A 24,837-nucleotide genomic window follows, 5' to 3' on the forward strand; every position below is an offset into this window, starting at 1 on the left:
TCAAGTCTCAATGAACCTATGAGAGAAGTATTGGGAGGAATGTGGGGGCCCCCAAACATAACCCAAGATAAGGATTTAGGTGCAGGTGGTTTACTTAACAGGTGATTCCAGGAGGCGGAAGAGGGGTAAGAGGGACAGTGAGACAGGAAGGGAGGAGAGTCAAAAATGGTGCCTCGATGGACAGGTAATCACTGTGGGTGTCGAGGGACATCTGGGAACCAGCACAGAACCCACCTCAGAGCTGTCCCGCTGCACGGGGGAGGCTAGGGGATTGAGGTGTAGATCCTCGGCCCCCACGGCTTGAGGACTGACTATCCTTGGGGGTGAGAATTTGGGGCTTTAGCTCTGGGAGGAAGGCGCAAGGCCAAAATGCAGGCAGAGTCCACTGCACTGGGGCTTGGGACATGCACAGAACTGTCCCCCACCTCACTGGAGTCAGGGGTCTCCAAGGGATGGTGGCCTGGCCCCTTCTGAGGACTCGCTAAAGGGCCACCACGGGGCCCATTTCAGATAGAAAGACACTGAGTTTAGAGAGGTGGAGCACCTGGCCAAAGACCACAGGCAGCACGGGGTACAGCTCAGATTCAAATTCAGGCCTTCCTAGCCCTAAGCTGGGCTGTCGACCAGACGACCTGAGACCAGCGAGGCCAGAATGGACATGTGCAAAGTTGGTGGCATGAGGGAGCCCTTGACCACTGATCCTGTGTGGAAGGTTTACTGATTCCATCCCTTCTCTGCAGGTCTTTCAAAATTATGGCATCTTTCCCGCCATCCCACCTACCCATGCACATCCCTGCACAGGAAGCCAGTCTCTCAGCCTTTCTTTGAATAAAGTTCCAGAAGGACACCATGGGCACGTCTACACAGAGGGATGGAAACCACAGCAACAAGCTACTGGAGACCGAGGAGTCGCTGAATCCCATCTCTAACCAAAGCGGGGGCCCTCCTGGAGGCCATGGTCCCCACTCCACAGGTTCTCTTCACTCTGAGATCCCTGATGGGGAAATTTGTCAGAGAGAATGCAGTCCCGCCCTTGGCCTACTTCGGCTATGGGAAAGCACTTTTACTTTTGTTGTTGTTCAGTCGCTCAGTCATGTCCGACTCCTTGTGACCCCATGGACTGCAGCACACCAGGCCTCGCTTCCATCACCAACTCCTGGAGTTTGCTCAAACTCATGTCCATTGAGTCGGGGATGCCATCTATCCACCGCATTCTCTGTCGTCCCCTTCTCCTCCTGCCTCTAATCTTTCCCAGAATCAGGGTCTTTTCCAGTGAGTTGGCTTTTTTACTTTACATTCCTCAAAATATTGACAGGCACTGTGTCTGCTTTTCCACACCTTTTTTTTTTTTTTTTCTTCCAGGTTAAATGCTGCCCAGTTCTTTTGGCAGTTCTTCACAGAATGTGATTTCTTCATTGCTTATACTTCATCTTCATTGCTTATACTCTTGTGTACATCATTTCATCCAGTGCTGCTGGGGTATGATGAATCTTTTATGAGTGTGGTGCTCAGAGTCCATCATGGTGTGTGGGCTGTTTATTTTTGCCATCACTGAGTTCAGCTCTGTCGTCATCAGGAGTATCAGCCAGGTGGGGGTACAGGATGCGATACAGGTCAAGGGCCGACTTACAGCCATATTTATTGGAATATGTGGCTATGCTCCTAAGGCATCTATGAGAGAGTAGAGTCAGGGTGGCCAATAAGTCTTGGCACACAATGAGCCAATGCTAAAAGGGACATGATCAAAGGATAAGCCCAGGTGACTAAACAGAGTGGGACATGGTTGGTCAGGCACGTGACTGACCTATGATCTTTGCTGGCTGGTCTTGGAAGATATTCCGGGTGCTCACCATGATTTCTAGTTTTCTTCTCTTTCAGGATGCGTGACAGGATTAGATATATTTTCTCCCCTGCTTCCAAGCTTAATCATGATCATCCACACTTCTTTAACTGCTGTGATGAACCCTCAGCCTCGGATTGACACCATGGTACCATAAGACAGTGGGACCTCTGTCAGCCTGCATTCCTAAGTGACAATGTGGACAAGAAACTCCCTGACAACTCTCTCTGGGTATAGCACAAGTGGCAAAAGAAACTGTGATTATTGGTGCAGCTTCTGACAGCAGTGATGTTTTCATTGAATGTTTCAGAGTTTACCAGCTGAGCATTAAAGAATTCATCAGCAGAAACCATGAGACTTGACTCAACTTAAAAAAAAAAAAAAAGTGAATAGAGGCTTGAGGAGGATGACAAAGGGAGGTTCGCTTCATTGTACTTTTTTTTTCAGTTATACATTCTGAAAAAAGTCCTGACTCATATGGTTAAAAACCTTCTCCGGTTCTAAGCCACTGACTCTTCAGGAATGTTTGGTATTGCCCCATAACCGAGCCTGTCCTGACTGATGCATTTGCTCAGTGTCATCGTCCTCAAATTTTATTTTCAGTATTTGAAAACATGTCGTGAGCAGAAGAACCTTCAGAATCCTTGAGGTCCTTTAAGTGCAGTGCCTACAACTTCTGTGAGAACTGGAGCTGTGGTCTGATTAGCTGAGAAGAACAGTCGGAGGCGGAGTTAAGTTCCCAAACACTGTATGCAGGCATCCTGCTCCCCTTCTGCTCCCAACACACCAGAGAGGAAGGAGCAGGGAGAAGGAAAGGGAGGAAGGAGACAAGGAGCAAATGCTTTATAGGGAAGAGCAAAGATGCGGTGACCAAGTGCACTTACGGGCACACTGCAGTCCGCTGCCTTTATACCCCTGCTTTCACTTGCACTTGAAGGATCCTTGGGTATTGAGGCAATTGGCATGGAGGCTGCACGTGTGGGTATTCTCAGCACATTCATTTATATCTGAAAATGTGAACAGTCGCAAGAATCATCTTGTGGTAACAGCACTTGCTGAAAGACTATCCCCTGAACTTGAGTAACTCCAGGGCCAACCACTCCACCCAGCCAGTGAACCCTGTGTGGCTGGGGAGCTCAGAAGAGCCGAGGATGCCTGGCACCTTGGCCCAAAGCCCTGGCTTTGCTTGCTGCCCGGTATGGAGGGAGGGTGTCTGCAGCTCACCTCCCCCACAGAAACCTCCTCTCCTGCTTATCAAGGCTCCTGACATCTCTTAGTTGTTCAGGCTTGATTGCATAACATTGTCATCAGCCAAACTTACCACTAAATAACAATATCAGAAAGTAAATTCTATACATAGAAGGGATTGGAACTCCTTGCCCACAAAGAACAAGACGGGCTTGGAAGCACTGACATCATTTGAAAAACGTGAACCTTTTGTTCACAGGCTGCCAGGAGCAGGGGTTAGGCCGGTCTGAGCTCGTCTGTTGGGTTTAGACTCAGAAAGTTTACTGAATTCCACCCATGTGACAACTTCCTTGGCCTTCTTTTCCCTCCCGCTTTTTTGCTATACTTCTCGAGGGCTTCCCATGGGCACTTGTGGTGAACAACCCACCTGCCAATGCAGGAGACATGGGTTGGATTTTTGGGTCGGGAAGATCCCTGGAGAAGGAAGTGGCAACCTACTCCAGTATTCTTGCCTGGGGAATATGCGCACAAAACAGGCTATTGTTTGCTTGTTTAATTAATTAATTTCTTTATGGCCGTGCCATGTGGCATGTGGGATCCTAGCTACCTGACCAGGGATCAAATCTGTGCCACCCTGCACGTGAAGTGCAGAGTCTTAACCACAGGACCACCAGGACGTCCCCTAGGCTATTGTTTTTACCTCAGCCACAAGGGGGCTCAGGTGCTGATCTTAATCACTTGTTAAATCACAAAGATTTGCTTCCTTTGACAGCTCCCCGTGTGGACTCCCACCCTGTCCTGTAGCATCTCCCTCTAGGTCTCAGGAAATAGGCTCCAACTCTGTGACACAGTCTGGAGATGGACCCCAGAGATGGTGGGTTCTGGAGCATCTTGGAGGATCCCAGCTCACAAGAAGTGGGAATGTTACAAGCCAGATTAGGATGGCCTTTAGGCTTGAGGGAAGAGCTATGGAGGCTTCATACAATGTGTTCAAAACCCAGGAATGGATATTTCCCCAACACAATTACACAGGACACGTCCTGGTCAGCTCTGAGCTTAGGGTGGAAAGAAACCTTACTTTCCCCGCTGCTGTCAGCTTTCCGTGTTACGCACACATGTGTGTCATGGGCACGTTATGTAAACAGGAATCCCCAGGGGGCCGAGATGTCTGCAGGACCAGCCCCATTCATGCTCTATCAAGGGCAATGGGAAGCCGTGCAAGGGCTCCCCAAACACCCCACTTCACTTGCTCATTGAGACTTGGAATTCCTTCCCTAAGGGACAGGATTTCTGATTTCACCCGTATCGGGCCGAGAGCTGAGTGATACCTCAGTCTTATCATAGAGTCATCTTGATGACACCAGAAAGCGAACATCTTAGGGGACATAGAGCTGGAACCATGGAAGGGTTGAAGGAGGAGTGAGGAAAGAGAACACTGCACCTCCTTCATTCATTTTTCTAAAGCCATTCCTGAGGGAGACTTAGGCAAGGGCCACTGAGGTCAAGATTAAGCAGGACTTGTTATTCCTCCTTTTATCAAATATAAATATGCTTCACTGTCCTCATTTTCAGGGCTTCCCAGGTGGTGCTAGTGGTAAAGATGCCACCTGCCAATGCAGGAGATGTAAGAGATGCGGGTTCGATCCCTGGGTCTGGAAGATCCTCTGGAGGGGGAAATGGTGACCCATGCCAGTATTTTTGCCTGGAGAATCCAATGGACAGAGGAGCCTGGAGGGCTACGGTCTATAGGGTCACAAAGAGTTGGACACAACTGAAGTAACAGCACTTTTAGCTATACCTGGAAATAGAACCAAAAATATAAACAAAACGAAACCAATCAATTTTTTTCAAAAAACCCACAAAAATCATCTCAAGCTATTTATCTCCATAATAGAGCTACAGAGACTGCGAATCTTTACATTAAACTTTGATGAACCTGGCTTCATGTAATTCATGTCATCAGAGTTCCCAAATGACAAAAATTTAGAAAAATATAGCTTTCTTTGTGTTGTTAAGCTGGTCAGTTCAGTAGATGGTTCAACTAATAGACTGAACTGATGTATAAATACCTGTAAAAAAGCCTATAGGTTTCTTACCTACACAGTCGTACCAGCCACTGATATATTTCAGTTCGAATCCAACATGACATTTGCAATAGTAGCTTCCAAATGTGTTCACACATCTTCGATTGTAGGGGCAGAAGGCTTTATCAGAGACACATTCATTGATGTCTAGGATGGAGAACCAGGACACGTCAGACACACCAAGAAAGCACCCTCCCTCCAGCACATTCTTGTGCCTGCACCCAGAGCACACAGCTCGCACACACACGTGTGGTTTCTTCACTGGAAAACTGATTATTCTGCTACCAACATCTTATCCTACGGGAAGAGTTCTAGATCCCCGAGGCACATTCACTGGATTTCTATCACTTTGTACAGCTTATTTTAGAGGTATTATCTTGCTGTAATGGCATTACTTCTATTCACATTTTCTCTTTCATTAAGCCCTGCCTTTTCTGGGGCAGGGAACATACGGCTGGCACTTGGTACACAGACACTCCATTTTGCTGAAGGAATTAATATTCTTCCAGCTATGGATATTGCATGGCAAACCTAATACACAAACATTCAAAGCTTGCATTTTACAAAAGAATTATTTCATTAGCAACAGCCTCCAAATCCTGTCATATTGTCCCAAATCAGAAACACAGTATCTAAAGAATGTACTGATACATAAATGGTGGGTCAAGTGGAATGAAGCCATGATGCAACTTAGGAGACAAGAGGCTTCCTTCCTTTGCTACCATGGAAAGTCACATCACAGAGGGGCTGACAGCTATGCTGACCAAACCATTAAGACTCAGACTTTGCCTTAACTTTCAGATGTCAAATCAAGTAAATTTGGAACCATCATTATTTTGAAACAGTGGTTAAACAAGAAATTTGGTGCTGGCTTATTGTTCTTTTTGCATTCTTGATATAATTAACGAGTAAGTATTGGATTGACCAAAATTATTTTTCAGGGATCACTTTCATGTACATCAAGTTCCTCCTCCAATGCAAATGGCACTAGACAAATCAAAGAGGTGGGTGAACACTTGGATTCATTTGGTCAAGAATTAGCCTTGACATAAATCTGATTTTACTGAAGAGCATTAAACCCTATGAACTGAAGTAAATATTTGCCTGCTCTCAAAGAGCAGAACCAAAATTTTAATTTATACAGACTTCTATTAAAGTGGTTAACTGATTTAGGATCTATTTGAGTGAGATTTCTAAATGTGGTTTATCAAGTTATGTATCAATACATTTACGGTAAATAAACACCAACGACTTCAACTGAAAAATATTTCTATTGTAGTCCAGAAGTTAGAATATTAAATCATAGTGCTATTTGCTTGCTTCCATCAAAAGAGATTAAGAACTCTTTCAACATTCTGTTTGGTTTGACATCCCATATTAATGCTATGTGTTAACTTGGTCATAATATTATCTATCTTTAGTGCAATATAGTTAAATACACTAAGAGTATATACAACTTGGTAGTTGAAGTAAAAAGTGCAGGGTAAATACACAAAAATAAAATTACTTGTATTTTTTTCCATTATGGCATCAGGCAACCCAACAAATTATAGAAAAGTGTTTCCTCTAGCACAGCAAAGTGCATCTAAAACATTCGTGCTATAAATGTCATGGAAATGGACATAAATCTGTCATTTCAGGAACTTTCGATGTCTAGTCAACAAGTAGGTTGTGACGGATGAAAAAGGAGGAATGGAGTAAAGGGAGAAGTCAGGGGAGCAGGTAACTCTGGATACTCTACCTAGACAAGCTCTTCCATTGGGGGCCAAGAGGAGGCCCGGAGATGGACACAGACAGCGTGGCCCCTCTTCCGTGTCTTTACAGCCGTACTGGCAGTTGGTCATGTCACACGTCCTAAAGTCTGTGAAAAGAGGCACGGGTTAGCCTTTTCCCCAGGAGATGATAAAAAAATGGTCACTAAGGAACGATCCCTGACCCCTGAGACATGAAATGTAACACGTGGAATGGTATCAGAGGATAAGCTTCATCATCTGAGTCCCAGATGGAGATCCAAATGGAATGTGCACAGGGGTGGTGTCTTGTTGGCCCCCCGGTTGATTCTGTTGGCCAGTGCATTGCACCTGACTGTCTTTAGGCAGAGCATGCACCCCTCAGTCACCAAAGACGGCATCTCTATCTCTTCCTATACAAGATCCTTTAAGTCACCTGACTGGTCTCTACTATTGGCTGAAATGCAACCTCTGATAGAGATGATTCATTTGAATAAATAGGGTAAAAAAAATGCCAATTCTACCCATCTCTCCATTCATATCTAGCCTCCTTGAGAGTCACTCAAATCATTAAACCTTGTCTTTTAGGTGCATGTATTAAAACACGCAGCAGATAAGGCTGATCAGCTACCCAAAAGCCATTCCCATTACTGAGGCTGAAAAGCCAGTTACACATCTTTTTCCTAGCTTCCCATGCAGCAACAAGGGAGTGGCCATATGGTTCAGTTATAGCCAAAGAGATAATAAGATAAGTCTGCTGGAGTTTCTGGAAAAGATGCTGCTGCGTGACAAAAAGGATGGACACAAAAGAGGCATTTGTTTCCTGGCATCGCTCCTTTTCCCTTTGTCTTGCCTACCTTTGATGTGTGTGTGATATCTGGAGCTAGGGCAACCATATTGTGACCACAAGGCCACAAGCATGAGGATGAAATCAATACCCTGAAGATGGCAGAGGCTGAGCCCTTGGTGACCTGTTCTGGAACTGCTTGCCTCCAGCTTTTAAAAGTAAAGATAATTTAGTTCGATTTTTCTGTCACTCATTGCTAAATAGACCGTGTCTCACAAAAACACATATCCCGAGTAGGGTTCCAGTATATATGGATCAAAAGTGCCTATAACAGGGGAGCACATGAATATCCTCTCTTTATACACCCGCATCTATAACATGCCAGTCAACCAGCTGGACGAAAGAGACTGCAAAGGGCTGGGTAAGTAAAATCAGCATCCGTGAGAGACACTCAGGGCCACCTGACCACTGGAAGCTATAAACAGGGAGGCAGAGGCAACCCTCACATGTATAGTAATAGGCAAAGAGGGCACCAGGACAGACACCCAGGCAACAGTAATGCAGCAAACACTGACCAATGGTTATATTTCTAGTTTATTCCTTTTCTCTTTAGTTGTCTCCTTTCAAAATTAATCTTCAAAATTTACCTCATTTTATTCTTCCATTTGGAGAAAGATATCTTTTTTGGCACTAAAAAGGCTTTCGTGGAATGTTTCAGAAACATCCATTAGCATATATCTTTTTAAAAATGTTACGTGATGACTAGAAAACCCTGGACAGTTGTTCCCAAGGGGCTGGGGGGTGACAGGGGTAGTTCTGGCAAAGTTCTATTTGATAGGGGTTACATGGATGCTGGCTTTATAAGAATTCATTAAGCTACGTATTTGTTTCTTGGGGGTTTCTGTTTAATGTATAATAAATATTTTTTTTTAAATACTCAAAAAAATTAAAAAAAAAAAAAGATTCTCTGAATGCCTGCTTTATCTCTTAAACATGCTTGCTAATGGAGACTCTAGTGGTGTTGGGGCATTTTGCCAAGTGGAGCCAGCAGTTCAAGGGTGAGGCAGGGGTGGGGGAAGTGAGCTATGCAGGAGCCCGGATTTTACAACCAATGGAGGGACAGCCCAGGATAGGCTGTGGAGTCAGAGGACCCTGCAACCATGGGAAGCTGGCAGAAGGCACAAGCTGCAGGCTTGTTGGGGGTGGCAGGGCAGATGGATTTGCTTTTCAGCTGTGACATAAAACCTGAAAAGCCTTCCTTCTCAATAAATGAACGGATATAGACATTTAGGCCCCACAGGATATGGGTTCTCTTTATCAGAGAAGGGCTTTTCTTTCCAGGAATGTGAACTGGAATGGACTTCCAACAAGAGTCACTAATCTTTGAGCATGGGGCAAGGGGCGTGAGAAAGATAGCTGGTGGGAAGAACTGATGTCCTGAGATGGAACTGAGATTTATCACCTTCCTCAAACAATATGCTTATATTTTCAGTATGCTTATTTTTTCATGAAGAATTCTAATTCATCTGTGCATATATAGAGAGACTCAATGTATCTTTCCCCTTAGTTAGTCTTTTTATTTAAAAACAACGAGGCCAGAACAGGCAAATCCAGAGAGATAGAATGCAGGGCTGGGGTGGAGGAGAAGATGAGTGGAAAGTGACTGCTAATGGGGACAGGGTTTCCTTTTGGGGTGATGGAGATATTCTGGAGAGCAGTGATGGTTTGCACAACACTGTGAATGTATAAAATGCCTGAAGTACACTTAAAATTATCAAAATGGTGAATTGCACAATATACGTATTTTACTACAATTAAAAATAAGTCCTAGAGGGAGGGCCTATATATATATGGCTGATTCATGTTGATGTTTGGCAGAAATCAATACAATTCTGTAAAGCAATTATCCTTCAATTAAAAAATAAATAAATTGAAAAAAATAAGTGTGCAAAGATGTTTTAGTCTAGGGTGATGTGAGAGTCTTTGGGGTGGGTGTTTCCCCTCCAATAACTTAATTTAACTTTGCCCCAAGCATTAAATGCCAAAAGTCAAGCCTCTGGATTGACCAAGAGCAGGCCAGCTGCTGAAACTTACTGGAACATGAGGCGTTTGGCAGGAGCATGTGGCCGCTGAGGCAAAAGCACTTGTAGCTACCGTGTGTATTTACACATCTGTGTTGGCACGGCCGGGGTTTGAATCCACACTCAGTCACATCTGCAGGGGGCAGTCAGGAAATGGAGAAAGGTGAACTGAAGGAGGAAACACCCAGATGTGGAATGGGGTTGGCCTACCCTGGATGCCAGCTGTGGAGGTAGGTACAAATGGTGGTGACTCGCCTCTTCTCTGACCATCATTAAAGCGTTGGTGCAGGTGTGGAGCAAACTGAATCATCTTACACTGCTGAAGGGAATGCAAATATAGACACAACCACTCTGGAAAACTGTGTGGCAGCTAGATACAGACACTCGTGAGCCAGCCATTCCACTCCTGGGCAAATGTCCAACAGAAACATGGGTACATGCCCACCAGACTTCCCTGGTGGCTCAGTCAGTAAAGAATCCGCCTGCAATGCAGGAGACCCGGTTTCAATCACTGGGTCAGGAAGATCTCCTGGAGAAGGAATGGCAGCCCACTCCAGTATTCTTGCCTGGAGAATCCCATGGACAGGGGAGGCTGGAGGGCTATCGCAAAGAGTTGGACACGACTGAGCAACTAAACCACCAAAAAGTCTCATGCTAAAATGATCACAGTAGCACTATTCTGAATTGCCTCAAACCAGGAAGAATCCAAATCTCTCCTCTGAAAAGCATGGATAAATGACTTGTACACTCACGCAATAGAAAACTGTACAGCAGTGAGGCTGAGCAAACCACAAGTACAAACAACTGTGGATGAAACTCACAAACATGATCCTGACTGGGAGAAGCTGGACACAAATGCACACACTGAAAACCAGGCATGAGTGAAAGAAACAAAACAATCCAGGCACAGTGACTCTGGTGTGAGAGACAAGGTACAGTCCCTTGTTGGGGGCTGGGGGCAAGTGATGGAGGGGAGCATGAGGGGTCTTCAGGGAGGCTAAGTTTCCATTTCTTGATCTGAATGCCAGCTACATGGGTGTTCTTGAGCATTCATGCAGTTGTACATTGTTGACAGGTGTACAATTTTGTGTTTCCTACTTGAATAAAAAGTTAAAACATAATCTAGATACTGCTGCCTTTAAAGCTCTTCCAGGTAGTCTGTGACAGATGCCAACAGCACTGTCTCCTTTCAATTATTATTTTGAGCGGCCTCATGATGGCCAAATGGCCTTGTCTCACACCTTTCCTGACGGAGCCCTGCTAGGCAGCTATTACTGGTGGTCAGGTCACAGGACAGTATTTAATCCCATATCAAGGTGCTCAGAGGACGCTGATACACAAAAAGGTTACAAAAATATGTATATAGATAACACATTTTTAAAATAAGCATAGGAAAAATTTCCTAGGGAAATTCCCTGGCATTCCAGTGGTTAAAACTCAGCATTTTCACAGCTGGGGTCTGCATTCTATCCCTGGTTGGGCAACTAAGATCCTGCAAGCAATGTGGCACAGGCAGGGGAAAAAAAAAAAAAAACCTTGGGAGACCAGGCTCTACACGTTTATAATGGTTACCTCCTGGGAAGATTGAGAGGGGCTTTCTTCTCTGAGCTTTTCAGGGTTTAAAACATGAAACATTAAGAATGAAGTAGATTTTATTAAAATAAAAAGTGATACATAAGGAAAAAACTTGTAAAGCCATCATGGGTTTTGTCTTTGGGCACGTGGTGATGTGGGTGCCACATGTCATAACTCTCCCAAGGCAGATATAGAAAGGAGAAAAGAACCAAATTCCATGTAAGACCAAAATTCCGCACAGTAACAGGCAAAGGCCATTCTGGAAAACAAGTAAGTGGCTGCTTTCACCTCTGAGAAGAACCTTACATGGAGATTTTTCCAGCACATTAGCTGGACACTTGAACCCCCTTCTCCACTGCCACTCCCCTGTACACTACCATCTCCTGTATGGATCCTAACTGCTTCAAATGCATGAATCAAATAATGCTGGTTGGACATAACAGGAAAGCCAGGGATAGTCCATCACTTGGCGCTAAGTCAGAGGCGTCTCTTGCAAGAAGCATTTTGGGGAAAGACATCAGTTGGGTTGAAGCCTGTGGCCATCAGTGGATATACATGGACTTTGATCAGGCGGCCCTGGGGCAGGGAGGCTGTGGGGAAAAGCCAGACAGCCCCACATCTGAGCCACTGGACACTCCGTCAAAGTGAATACTTTGCCGGGACTTGAAAAGCAGCATGAAAAAACACCTTCTCCATTCCAACTCTCTTGAGAAGGTATCTTGGTACAGAATCCAAGACATATGGAAAAGCAGGTCTTCTGGTGGGAAAAGCTCTGCTAAGGGACATGGTTGAATTATTACTTCTGAGAGCATGGCTCCTGCTGCACTTCCCTCAAGCCTTCTGGACACGGTTCTAAGGAGCCCCTTGGCGGTGCTGGCCCCCGTTCTGGGGTCGGGACAGGAGAGCTAGAGTCTCCTCCCTGAGCCTGCAGGTCTGCCAGCACAGAGAAAGGCTATGTGAGCATGTGGCCTTGGCAGTGAGCTGGGGGCTGGGGGACAGAGTGGGGCAGACCCCTGGCTTTCTCTGGAATTCTATTCACCCTTCTAGAACCCTGGCAGGGTTCTTTCCTAAGGGCAGCTGAACTGGATTTTCTGCTCTTTGCTTAACTGTGTTATAGAACTGGGGACCCTTTCTTAATTAGCACAGGTTTCTTGGTGCCTGGGCTCCTCCACACTGTGGACATCTGGGGCCAGATCACCCTTAGTGGGGGGCTGCCCTGTGCACTATAGATGTTCAGCTGGGCTCTACCCACCAGATGCCAGTAGTAACCCCTCCGAATGTCTCCAGGCACCGCCAGATAACCTCAGGGGTAAGACTTTCAGATTTATCAAATAAAAATACAGGATGCCCGGGTAAATGTTAATTTCAGAAAAATGACTAATATTTGTTCAGTGTACAAATGTCACATACAATATTTGCCACATACATACACTATAAAATGTTTGTTGTTTATGTGAAATTGCATTTGAAAATAAGATTTAAATCTAACTAGGGATATGTATCGAAGAAGGCAATGGCACCCCACTCCAGTACTCTTGCCTGGAAAATCCCATCGACAGAGGAGCCTGGTAGGCTGCAGTCCATGGGGTCGCTAAGAGTTGGACATGACTGAGCAACTTCACTTTCACTTTTCACTTTCATGCACTGGAGAAGTAAATGGCAACGCACTCCAGTGTTCTTGCCTGGAGAATCCTAGGGACGGGGGAGCCTGGTGGGCTGCCGTCTGTGGGGTCGCACAGAGTCAGACATGACTAAAGTGACTTAGCAGCAGTAACAGGGATATGTATTGTATCTGGCAAGTCTTCCTAGCGGACAAAACTGGCCACCTTAAGAACCACTTTTCTTAATATTATAACTGCTTTAATATATTTAGATAAACAGCTTATGACAAAAATCATAAATTGCCTTTTAAAATATATCAATTACAATAAAAATATGCATGCCGTTCAACCCAACAATTCCATTTTTAGATACTTACCCTATAAAAATACTCAAAGATGCAAGGATATGCATAGGATAATGACTGAGATAGCGCTATTTGTAGTGGCAAAACATTGGGGACAACTTCTATAATAGTGGTTAAAGTATTTTTATGTAAATGACACAAGCATTTGATCTAGAGACTAGGATACAGCCTTAAAGAGTATGAGACAGCTCTCTATGTGCTGACATGCAAAAATGCCCATGAGAAATATCCATATTTGTAACTATAACAAAAAATAAACTGCAGAGATGGAGGTCAAACTCTTAGCTATGGGTGGAGGATGGACTGTGGGTGTTCACACTCACTTTTTAATTTATATCCTCTTGTTTTGTTGGATTTTCTTAAATAAAATATATGCATTGCTTCCTCAGCTTAAAAAAACAATAAACATTATTGTTCAGAGGGAAAATAATGTTTTTCATCTGACATCCTAACAAAAGCATCAGAATGACTTTGATGTTTTTCTAGAAGAGATTGATTGAAAAATCTCATTCTGAAACCACTTTCGTTTGAAGATCAGAATTACATACTACAGAATCCTGAGTGCTATACTGTGTCCCAAACACCACTGCACTGCCTGAGTTGATTCTGAAAGCCCTGGGGTAGGTCTGTATCACCACCGTGGTCTATAGTACTGACCTTGGCTGCAGGTTTCCCCCGTGAATCTTGGAAAGCATCTACATTTGTTTTGGTCCCACACACTCACCACACTTGCATCCAGGTTCACACATAGCTGTCGAAAGAAAAGGTATTTTGACAATTAAAGAATAGGAGCCAATAGGTATATGAGAAGATGTTCAACATGGCTAATGATCAGAGAAAGGCAAATCAAAACTACAATGAGATATCATCTCACACCAGGCAGAATGGCCACCATCAAAAAGTCTACAAATAATAAATGCTGGAAAGAGTATATACTAAAGGGAACCCTCCTACACTGTGGGTGGGAATGTAAATTGGTGCAGCCACTAGAGAGAACAGTATGGAAGTTCCTCAAAAAAGCTAAAATAGAGTTGCAATCCCACTATTGGGCATTTATCTGAACAAAAGTTTAATTTGGAAGGATACATACAGGCACTATCAACAATGGCCAAGACATGGAAATAACCAAAATATCCACTGAAAGGTAAAAGGTGAAAAAGACATGATAGATATATACAATGGACTATTACTCAGCCATGAAAAAGAATACAATAATACCATTTGTAGCAACATGGATGGACCTAGAGAGATTATCATACTAATTAAAGTAAGTCAGGAAGAGAAAGACAAACACCTTATGATGCCACTTACATGTGGAATCTGAAATATGAGACATATAAACTTATCTGCAAAACAGAAATGGATTCACACACATAGACAACAGACTTGTGGTTGCCAGCGGTAAGGGAGGATGAGAGAGGGCAGGACTGGGTGTTTGGGAGTAGCAGCTGCAAGCTAGTATATATAGGATGAATAAACAATAAGGTCCTACAGTAGAGCACAGGGAACTATATTCAATATTCTGTGATAAACCATAATAGAAAAGAATATTAAAAAGGAATACAAATATATATATAACTGAATCACTTTGCTGTGGAGCAGAAATCAACACAACATTGTAAGTCAACTATATTTCAATAAACAAAAAGAACAGTCAGCCCAGTGAAATGCACACGTGTTGAACTTAGCCGCATTCTGTGTGGCAGAGAAATCCATGGTGATATACAATACAGAGGGTGATCTGCTTCCTCTCCAGTTTATGTTCACCTTGAAAATACTGAGTAGTGCTTCGCTTCTGAATTACATCAGTTCAGTTCAGTACAGTTCAGTCACTCAGTTGTGTCTGACTCTTTGCGACCCCATGAAGCGCAGCACGCCAGGCCTCCCTGTCCATCACCAACCCCCAGAGTTCACTCAGACTCACGTCCATCGAGTCAGTGATGCCATCCAGCCATCTCATCCTCTGTCATCCCCTTCTCCTCCTGCCCCGAATTCCTCCCAGGATCAGAGTCTTTTCCAATGAGTCAACTCTTCTCATGAGGTGGCCAAAGTACTGGAGTTTCAGCTTTAGCATCATTTCTTCCAAAGAAATCCCAGGGCTGATCTCCTTCAGAATGGACTGGTTGGATCTCCTTGCAGTCCAAGGGACTCTCAAGAGCCTTTTCCAAAACCACAGTTCAAAAGCATCAATTCTTTGGCACTCAGCCTTCCTCACAGTCCAACTCTCACATCCATACATGACCACAGGAAAAACCATAGCCTTGACTAGACGGACCTTCGTTGGCAAAGTAATGTCTCTGCTTTTGAATATGCTATCTAGCTTGCTCATAACTTTGCTTCCAAGGAGTAAGCATCTTTTAATTTCATGGCTGCAGTCACCATCTGCAGTAATTTTGGAGCCCCCAAAAATAGTCTGACACTGTTTCCACTGTTTCCCCATCTATTTCCCTTGAAGTGATGGAACCGGATGCCATGATCTTCGTTTTCTGAATGTTGAGCTTTAAGCCAACTTTTTCACTCTCTACTTTCACTTTTATCAAAGGCTTTTGAGTTCCTCTTTACTTTCTGCCATAAGGGTGGTGTCATCTGCATATCTGAGGTTATTGATATTTCTCCCGGCAATCTTGATTCCAGCTTGTGCCTCTTCCAGTCCAGCGTTTCTCATGATGTATTCTGCATATAAGTTAAATAAGCAGGGTGACAATATACAGCCTTGACGTACTCCTTTTCCTATTTGGAACCAGTCTGTTCCATGTCCAGTTCTAACTGTTGCTTCCTGACCTGCATACAGATTTCTTAAGAGGCAGATCAGGTGGTCTGGTATTCCCATCACTTTCAGTATTTTCCACAGTTTATTGTGATCCACATAGTCAAAGGTTTTGGCATAGTCAATAAAGCAGAAATAGATGTTTTTCTGGAACTCTATTGCTTTTTCCATGATCCAGCAGATGTTGGCAATTCGATCTCTGGTTCCTCTGCCTTTTCTAAAACCAGCTTGAACATCTGGAAGTTCACAGTTCACATATTGCTGAAGCCTGGCTTGGAGAATTTTGAGCATTACTTTACTAGTGTGTGAGATGAGTGCAATTGTGCAGTAGTTTGAGCATTCTTTGGCATTGCCTTTCTTTGGGATTGGAATGAAAACGGTCATTTTCCAGTCCTGTGGCCACAGCTGAGTTTTCCAAATTTGCTGGCATATTGAGTGCAGCACTTTCACAGCATCATCTTTCGGGATTTGAAATAGCTCAACTGGAATTCCATCACCTCCACTAGCTTTGTTCATAGTGCTGCTTTCTAAGGCCCACTTGACTTCACATAGCAGGATGTCTGGCTCTAGGTGAGTGATCACACCATCGTGATTATCTTGGTCGTGAAGATCTTTTTTGTACAGTTCTTCTGTGTATTCTTGCCACCTCTTAATATCTTCTGCTTCTGTTAGGTCCATACCATTTCTGTCCTTTATTGAGTCCATCTTTGCATGAAATGTTCCCTTGGTATCTCTAATTTTCTGGAAGAGATCTCTAGTCTTTCCCATTTTGTTGTTTTCCTCTATTTCTTTACATTGATCACCGAGGAAGGCTTTCTTATCTCTTCTTGATATTCTTTGGAACTCTGCATTCAGATGCTTATGTCTTTCCTTTTCTCCTTTGCTTTTCAATTCTCTTCTTTTCACAGCTATTTGTAAGGCCTCCCCAGACAGCCATTTTGTTTTTCTGCATTTCTTTTCCATGGGGATGGTCTTGATCCCTGTCTCCTGTACAATGTCATGAACCTCATTCCATAGTTCTTCAGGCACTCTATTTATCAGATCTAGTCCCTTAAAACTATTTCTCACTTCCACTGTATAATCATAAGGGATTTGATTTAGGTCATACCTGAATGGTCTAGTGGTTTTCCCTACTTTCTTCAATTTAAGTCTGAATTTGGTAATACGGAGTTCATGGTCTGAGCCACAGTCAGCTCCTGGTCTTGTTTTTGTTGACTGTATAGAGTTTCTCCATCTTTGGCTGCAAAGAATATAATCAATCTGATTTCAGTGTTGACCATCTGGTGATGTCCGTGTGTAAAGTCTTCTCTTGTGTTGTTGGAAAAGGGTGTTTGCTATGACCAGTGCATTTCCTTGGCAAAACTCTACTAGTCTTTGCCCTGCTTCATTCCGTATTCCAAGGCCAAATTTGCCTGTTACTCCAGGTGTTTCTTGACTTCCTACTTTTGCATTCCAGTCGCCTATAATGAAAAGGACATCTTTTGTGGGTGTTAGTTCTAAAAGGTCTTGTAGGTTTTCAAAGAACCGTTCAACTTCAGCTTCTTCAGCATTACTGGTTGGGGCATAGACTTGCATTACTGTGATACTGAATGGTTTGCCTTGGAAACGAATAGAGATCATTCTGTCGTTTTTGAGATTGCATCCAAGTACTGCATTTCGGACTCTTTTGTTGACCATGATGGCCACTCCATTTCTTCTGAGGGATTCCTGCCCGCAGTAGTAGACATAATGGTCATCTGAGTTAAATTCACCCATTCCAGTCCATTTCAGTTCGCTGATTCCTAGAATGTCGACATTCACTCTTGCCATCTCTTGTTTGATCACTTCCAGTTTGCCTTGATTCATGGACCTGACGTTCCAGGTTCCTATGCAATATTGCTCTTTACAGCATCGGACCTTGCTTCTATTACCAGTCACATCCACAGCTGGGTATTGTTTTTGCTTTGGCTCCATCCCTTCATTCTTGCTGGAGTTATTTCTCCACTGATCTCCAGTAGCATATTGGGCACCTACTGACCTGGGGAGTTTCTCTTTCAGTATCCCATCATTTTGCCTTTTCATACTGTTCATGGGGTTCTCAAGGCAAGAATACTGAAGTGGTTTGCCATTCCCTTCTCCAGTGGACCACATTCTGTCAGATCTCTCCACCATGACCTGCCCGTCTTAGGTTGCCCCACGGGCATGGCTTAGTTTAATTGAGTTAGACAAGGCTGTGGTCATAGTGTGATTAGATTGACTAGTTTTCTGTGAGTATGGTTTCAGTGTGTCTGCTCTCTGATGCCCTCTTGCAACACCTACCTTCTTACTTGGGTTTCTCTTACCTTGGATGTGGGGTATCTCTTCATGGCTGCTCACTGGCCCCCATCTCCTCACCCCCTTCACCCCACAAGTGCAAGTTGACCATAACTTTGCCTAGCACTGCCACACCTCCAATGGCATTCAAAGGAAAAAAAGCCTCCTACATCACAATTAGCCACTTTTCTATGTAAATACAAAAGATTTAACAAATGGAATATGATTTGTGAGCTGGAAGAAACTCCATAGTTATACTGGGCCAAGGTCCTTATCCCCCTTTCTACTGTTTTTTTTTTTTTTCCTCTTCTGTATTATTTCCCCATTTCTCTCTTCAATGATCAAAATTTTTACATTCTGTGCATTATCAGCCAAAATGAACAAAGCACAGGTTGGAGGCAGGAAGGTCCTGAGGATGGGAACCACAAGTATGATGGTGATGGCGATAGTGGTGGTCATGGAGGCATGCCAAAGGCAGGATTTGGTTTTCTGTTTTATCCACTTCTGTATCCAGACACCTGACACAAACTAGGAACTCAATAAATATTTGTTGGATGACTGAAGTGGCAGGAGAAACAAGGATGGGATGGGTAACAGATTGGATTAGGCAAGAAATCGTAGTCAAAGATGGTGGAAAGTTTGAGTCTGGCTCATAGGGAGGAGACAGGGAGAAAACGCTGTGGATAGGAAGAAAGGAAAATGGGAGAGCCCAAAGACATGAATGGGAATGAGAGAAAAAGCAATGAATGAGAGAGAAACTAGGCAGGTAGTGAATCATGGACTCTCACATTTTCTGGATCTACTAGGAGTCCCAGAAACAGCCAGCATATGAAAGGGTGACTCAGCAATTGCCAGAAATGCTTGCTTACTTCTCTGCACATTGATTCTCTGGCTCATAGAAGGTCCACCCCTAGGCAAGCCTGTTCCTAAAGACTCCACCATGTTCCCATTTGACACACCCCTACCTTTGCTAACGTCACCATTCATCTCCCAGCTACCTGGACTCAAAATCTCAGCTGTCTCTATTTTTTCTTGTTCCCCAAACAATCATCCAGAGTATCCTACCCCTCTATCCCTGTTTCTACCACCAATTTCCTCGATTTTGGTTTGGCCAAAAAAGTCTGTTTGGGTTTCTCTACAGTTGCTTACAGAAAAACCCAAACAAACATTTTTGCCCAAGCCAATATTTATCCAGCTGCTGGGAATCACTTTGCCCATAGATGTCTGGGAGATTTGTCACATGCCTCTCTCTCTTCACTTTCCTCACATCAGTCTGTGACCAGGGCTTGGCTGACGCACAGGTCTAACAGCCTAGCCCCTGGTTTCTGGGCAGGACAAATGCTGTGGTGCAATTAACACTCCAGAGCTCCCTGTGGGATCAGGATGAAGCCAAACTTCTCTTCTCTTGAAGTCACATCCTTGCCTAGCTTCTTCCCTAGCTCCCTAACTCCCTTACTGATTTCTCCTAAGTGCCTCTCAACAGGATATTTGTGCAAGAATCAACTTCTCAGTTACCGTTCCTAAAATACTGATGTCCGATGTGACATTAAAGGGATATTCCAGAAGTATAGCTCTGATTATGCCATGCATTGCCTCAGTTCAGTTCAGTTCAGTTCAGTTCAGTGGCTCAGTTGTGGTTGACTCTGCGACTCCATGGACTGCAGCACACCAGGTTTCCCTGTCCATAACCAACTCCCGGAGCTTACTCAAACTCATGTCCATCGAGTTGGTGATGTCATCCAACCATCTCATCCTCTGTCAGTTCTTTGTATCAGGTGGCCAAAGTACTGGAGTTTCAGCTTCATCGTCAGTCCTTCCAATGAATATTCAGGACCGATTTCATTGCCTAGAAGTCATCAAATAATCTCTGTTGGGTCCTGAATCCAGGACAGGGGTCATAACCATGATGTGGCCTCTGCCTTTTTTTAGTCTTACTCTGTTCCCTGAACCCAGGCAACGATGAGGTCAAACCAGACTGCCTGCTCTTCTCTGAGCTACTCTGCACTTTTTATTGCTTCTCTATTGTTACCCCACCCTGCGGCACCCCTCCCCGCCACTCCAATGGTTAATATCCTAACAATCCTTCAAGGAATACCTTGTAGGGCCCCTCCTTCCAGAGGCTTGTACAGATTTCTCCAGCCACATGTGAACTTCTGCTCATCTCTGAGAACTCCACAGAACTCTGGCAGGCTTCTCCCACAAAACTGATATCTGCATCTTATTCAAGAACTAGCCAGATATTTCACTTCTATGTTTGACTTCTATCTACTATCTGATGCTAAGTGCTTTCAGAACAGGGATATAAATGCTCATCTTTGTTTCTCCACCTGCATGTAATAGTGTGAACATGTTAGACACTGAAATAGTTTTGAATGACAAACAGTAAGTGTAGAACTTTGAAAAGGGAAACATTTCAAGGCTCTAAGTAGATCGTAAGTGAGAGAAGGTATGGGAAAACACGCTTCCCACCAAAGTTCTTCTACTTTTGGAGGCAATCGAGATAGAATTGGATTTCCAGGGTCTATTTTGTTATGGTTATGTTCTTGGAGATGCAGCTTTAACTCTAAATGTTAGAAAAATAAACCTTTTTTTTAAGCCCCCAAGACTTCTGATTGCTCCCTGGAAAGTTATTTTCAATGTAGTCCAGACAGGAAAGCCCAGGATAAATGCCAAAGAGAAAAGAGGAGAAGTGGTGAATATTAATACCATTGCTGTTTGGAGGTCAGCACTCCAGAAAGACGTTTTTGATTTACGGTAACTTTGGATCTGTGATGGGAACAGCCAATTTATGGCATAGGGAAATTCCATTTATGTCTAAAATGGCCTGAGATTTAAGTGTGCTTTAGATAAAGGAAGCTCTCATTTAATTTCCCTGCAAACTCAAACTCCTCCATCTTTCTGGAGTGTTTATCCACTCTTTATCCACTCTTTCTGGCTCTTTCTCCCATATCTCACTAAGTGACCCATATCTGAAGGCTAAAGATATTGAGTGAAGCAGACCCTGCCCTGGGAACAGATTTAAGCAGGGCAGAGGCTGAGATCTAGAAAGCTCTGACATAGAGACAGGGCCTCTGAAGGACTGAGGGCTGATCAGTCAATGGAGGTGAAGGCTGGGGCAGACTGCACCCTCACAGGCTGGAGCCTGGCTCTGCCTGTTCAGGCAAGTTGGCATGCATTCCTGTCTCATCACCATGCACCCCACGGCTTAAAAATCAGAGGCCTGGTGATCAGGGACTAAGCAGCCTGTTACCTGGTGCTTCGAGGAGCGTATGACTTTACCATCAAGAAGGACCATGCCGACTGGATGTAATATGATACAGATCATAGATACAAAAATCATTGCCATTTACTGTGCCAACATTTGACGGAGGCAGAGGGTGGGCTGACCATCTCTTCGGCTTGCCAAACACGCAGTGGGAGCAGTGTGTTGGAATGCCCTTTAGCATCTGGCATTCAATTCTTTTCAGGCCTCTGGTATGAATATTGGCCACAAAAGTGGTGAGAATGTGATTGGCTATGTGCACCATGGTCAGACTGCTCCGATCTAATTATAAAATAGCCCCTCCGGAAAAGCAAAGATCACCGTCATTTATACACCAGAGACATGCAAGTTTTATGGCCGGAGGTCCTGAGGTTCCTGTGACTGTAAGAGAGATTCCAAATAAGATATCCTGTGTGGTTTTTAACCCTTTCCACCTGACTGACTTCAAAGAAAAATGTATCATGTTGTGTTTAGAAGGAGAAAAAAGCAACATTGAACTCCCTCATCACCTGCTGCTTTGACGGACAGAAGTCTGCAAGGGAGGAAATGGAGCCTGAGCAAGCTTATCTACCTTGCCCAAGGTCACCCACGGCAGTCTGGTTCTCAAGACAATGCCCTTGATCATGACCCACCTGACCAGTGTGAGTACCACCCTTTTCAACCGACAAAGTCCCAGGGCAATATTCTAACTTTCTTTTGCTAGGCAGGCAGTGATGACCTTCAAATATTTCTTCTACTATCTTCCCACTCTTCTCCTCATAAGGAAACTGCGACAGTGCAAGGTTTTACATAATATCAAACATGTGGGGGGATTCCCTGGTGGCTCAGATGGTAAAGCGTCTGCCCGCAATGCGGGAGGCCGGGGTTTGATCCCTGGGTCAGGAAGATCCCCTGGAGAAGTAAATGGCAACCCACTCCAGCACCCTGGCCTAGAAAATTCCATGGATGGAGGAGCCTGGTGGGCTACAGCCCATGGGGTCACAGAGTCGGAAACGACTGAGTGACTTCACTAAACATGTAGGAGCGAGATCAACGTCTGCCAATGTTTCATGGATTTCAGACATGATCAAGTTCTCCCCGCAGCTACAGTCTGCCCAGATTATTTTTTGAACCAGCTAAATCAAGGAGGAGGAGGTTGGGGCAGGGAAAAAGCAGAAAAAAGAATGTAGACTTATTATTCTTAAAAATCGCTAACATTCTTGGTCTTTATAGTTTATAATCCAATGTGATCTGTACCAGTGCCCAAAGTACTGCATGCACATGTCTGTTCACCCCCTTAACAGATTAAGGATTCAGGTTCTATACCACCTACTAGATATACAAAGCCCTGAGACCAGATTCCTGCCCTGAAAATATGTACCCCTGGTTAGTCAGCTATGAAGAATACAGATTTGATTCTTTTACACTGCAACTGTCTATTAGTATAGAAATTTACATGAAAAACAATGCAACACAAAACTCCGTGCTCATCCCTAGCCTCCCCAACTCTTTTCAAACTGTCAGAGGCCTCTCTCGGAGTTCCTAACACTGGTCTGAGAAATGATGTCAAAAGCAATTTAGGGAAACCTAGTTTGAAATGTACACAGCAGAATCATGCATACATGTGCATGCATCCCTTGAAACCATCTAGAAATAGGCACGATGAACTTGGAAAATGTGAATAACCAAACTACAAAGTAAATGGCTAACCTTCTTGTTTGTGACCAAAGCCTACTGATTGGGTGATTCATAATTAAAAAGTGGAATTCATTAGAAGTCGGTTGGAAAAATTATAATTAGAATGAGATATTTCTTGACCTGTTTTTGCCTAACTCAGTTTCCCTAGGTTAAAACAAAAACAGCCATACTGACTAAGAGAACAGCAGAGAGAATTGATGAAACAGGGCTCCTAAAACAAACACATCATATCCAGGGTGATGGTGTCAGCCATATTTTGAATGGGAAGAGATCTCACAAGCACTTAGACCTTGGGTGTCAGTTAGGACTATGTCCCTGCTCTGGGAAAGCCACTGGCAACCTGGTGACAGCTTATGGTGTCACAGAGAAAACCTGCAGGACCCAGGCCAACCACCTGAGCACTGGGTGGTCTGAGGTTTTACAAAAGTACCTTCACAGACTCCCTTGCTGCTCCTTCTCCAGCCATAGCAGCAGGCCAGTATGGTTCCATAGCGACAGACACCAGGCTGGAGCGACGATGCCGACAACTCGTGATCCCTTGGACTGTGGATAAAGAGCCACATGTTAGAACTGAGAAAACAGGAAGCACCACGGAGACTCTATGGACATGAGAGTTACCTGGTCAATTGCCACAAACCTGCTGGAAGTGCTAGATCGGACTTTGAAAACCTGAATTTCAGATTGCCAGCCTCTGCTATCATGCCTTGCAAGCCTTCACCAATAATTGTGCTAAGTCACTTCAGGATGTTCCACTCTTTGCGACCCCATGGACTATAGCCCACCAGGCTCCTCTGTCCATGGGACTCTCCAGGGAATAATACTGGAGTGGGTTGCCATGCCTTTCTCCAGGTCCCCAATATTTAGCATCAGCCATTTCCTTCTTCCCCAGGGTTAAAAGAATTGGATTACAAGGGACTTCCCTGGGGGTTCAGTGGATAAGAATCCACCTGCCAGGGCAGGCGACAGAGGTTTAATCCCTGGTCTGAGAGGGTTCTACATGCTGTGGGGCAATTAAGCCCATGCGCCACAGCTAGTGAGCCCCTGCTCTGCAACAAGAGAAGCCAGTGCAATGAGAAGTCCATGCACCACCACTGGAGAGTAGCCCCCACTCTCTGCAACTAGGGAAAAGCCCGCACAGCAACGAAGACCCAGCGCAGCCATTAAATACAGAAATAAACAGAACTGGGTTACATATAATCTACGAAACTAGGACACATGAAAGTGGCCCAAATCATCTGCTTCTGAACCCTGGAGGGGGCCAGTTTTCAGATCTGCTCTGTCCAGGCACACTGGCTCCCCAGGTCTGTGTCCAGCCTGGTGTCCTGTGTGCTCACGTGACTCCCTGGCCCCCGTGGCTTGTCCCAGACAAGATCGCTGCCGGTCTGCCCCACTGGCCACCTGGGGGCCACCAAACACACTGGAATCTTGATACACTGCTGCTGCTAAGTCGCTTCAGTTGTGTCCAACTCTGTGCGATCCCATAGACCGCAGCCCACCAAGCTCCCCCGTCCCTGGGATTCTCCAGGCAAGAACACTGGAGTGGGTTGCCATTTCCTTCTCCAATGGATGAGTGAAAAAATAAAGTAAA

The 24,837-nt window shown here is 44.4% G+C and overlaps 1 pseudogene; it reads right to left on the reverse strand.

Moving 5' to 3' along the window:
* The window catches only part of LOC782196 (epidermal growth factor-like protein 6), a 41,473-nt pseudogene extending 17,661 nt beyond the window's left edge, over positions 1 to 23,812 (reverse strand).
* Between the last annotated feature and the right edge of the window lie 1,025 nt (positions 23,813 to 24,837).

The sequence above is a fragment of the Bos taurus genome, chromosome X, assembly GCF_002263795.3.
Source record: "Bos taurus isolate L1 Dominette 01449 registration number 42190680 breed Hereford chromosome X, ARS-UCD2.0, whole genome shotgun sequence".
NCBI lineage: Eukaryota > Metazoa > Chordata > Mammalia > Artiodactyla > Bovidae > Bos > Bos taurus.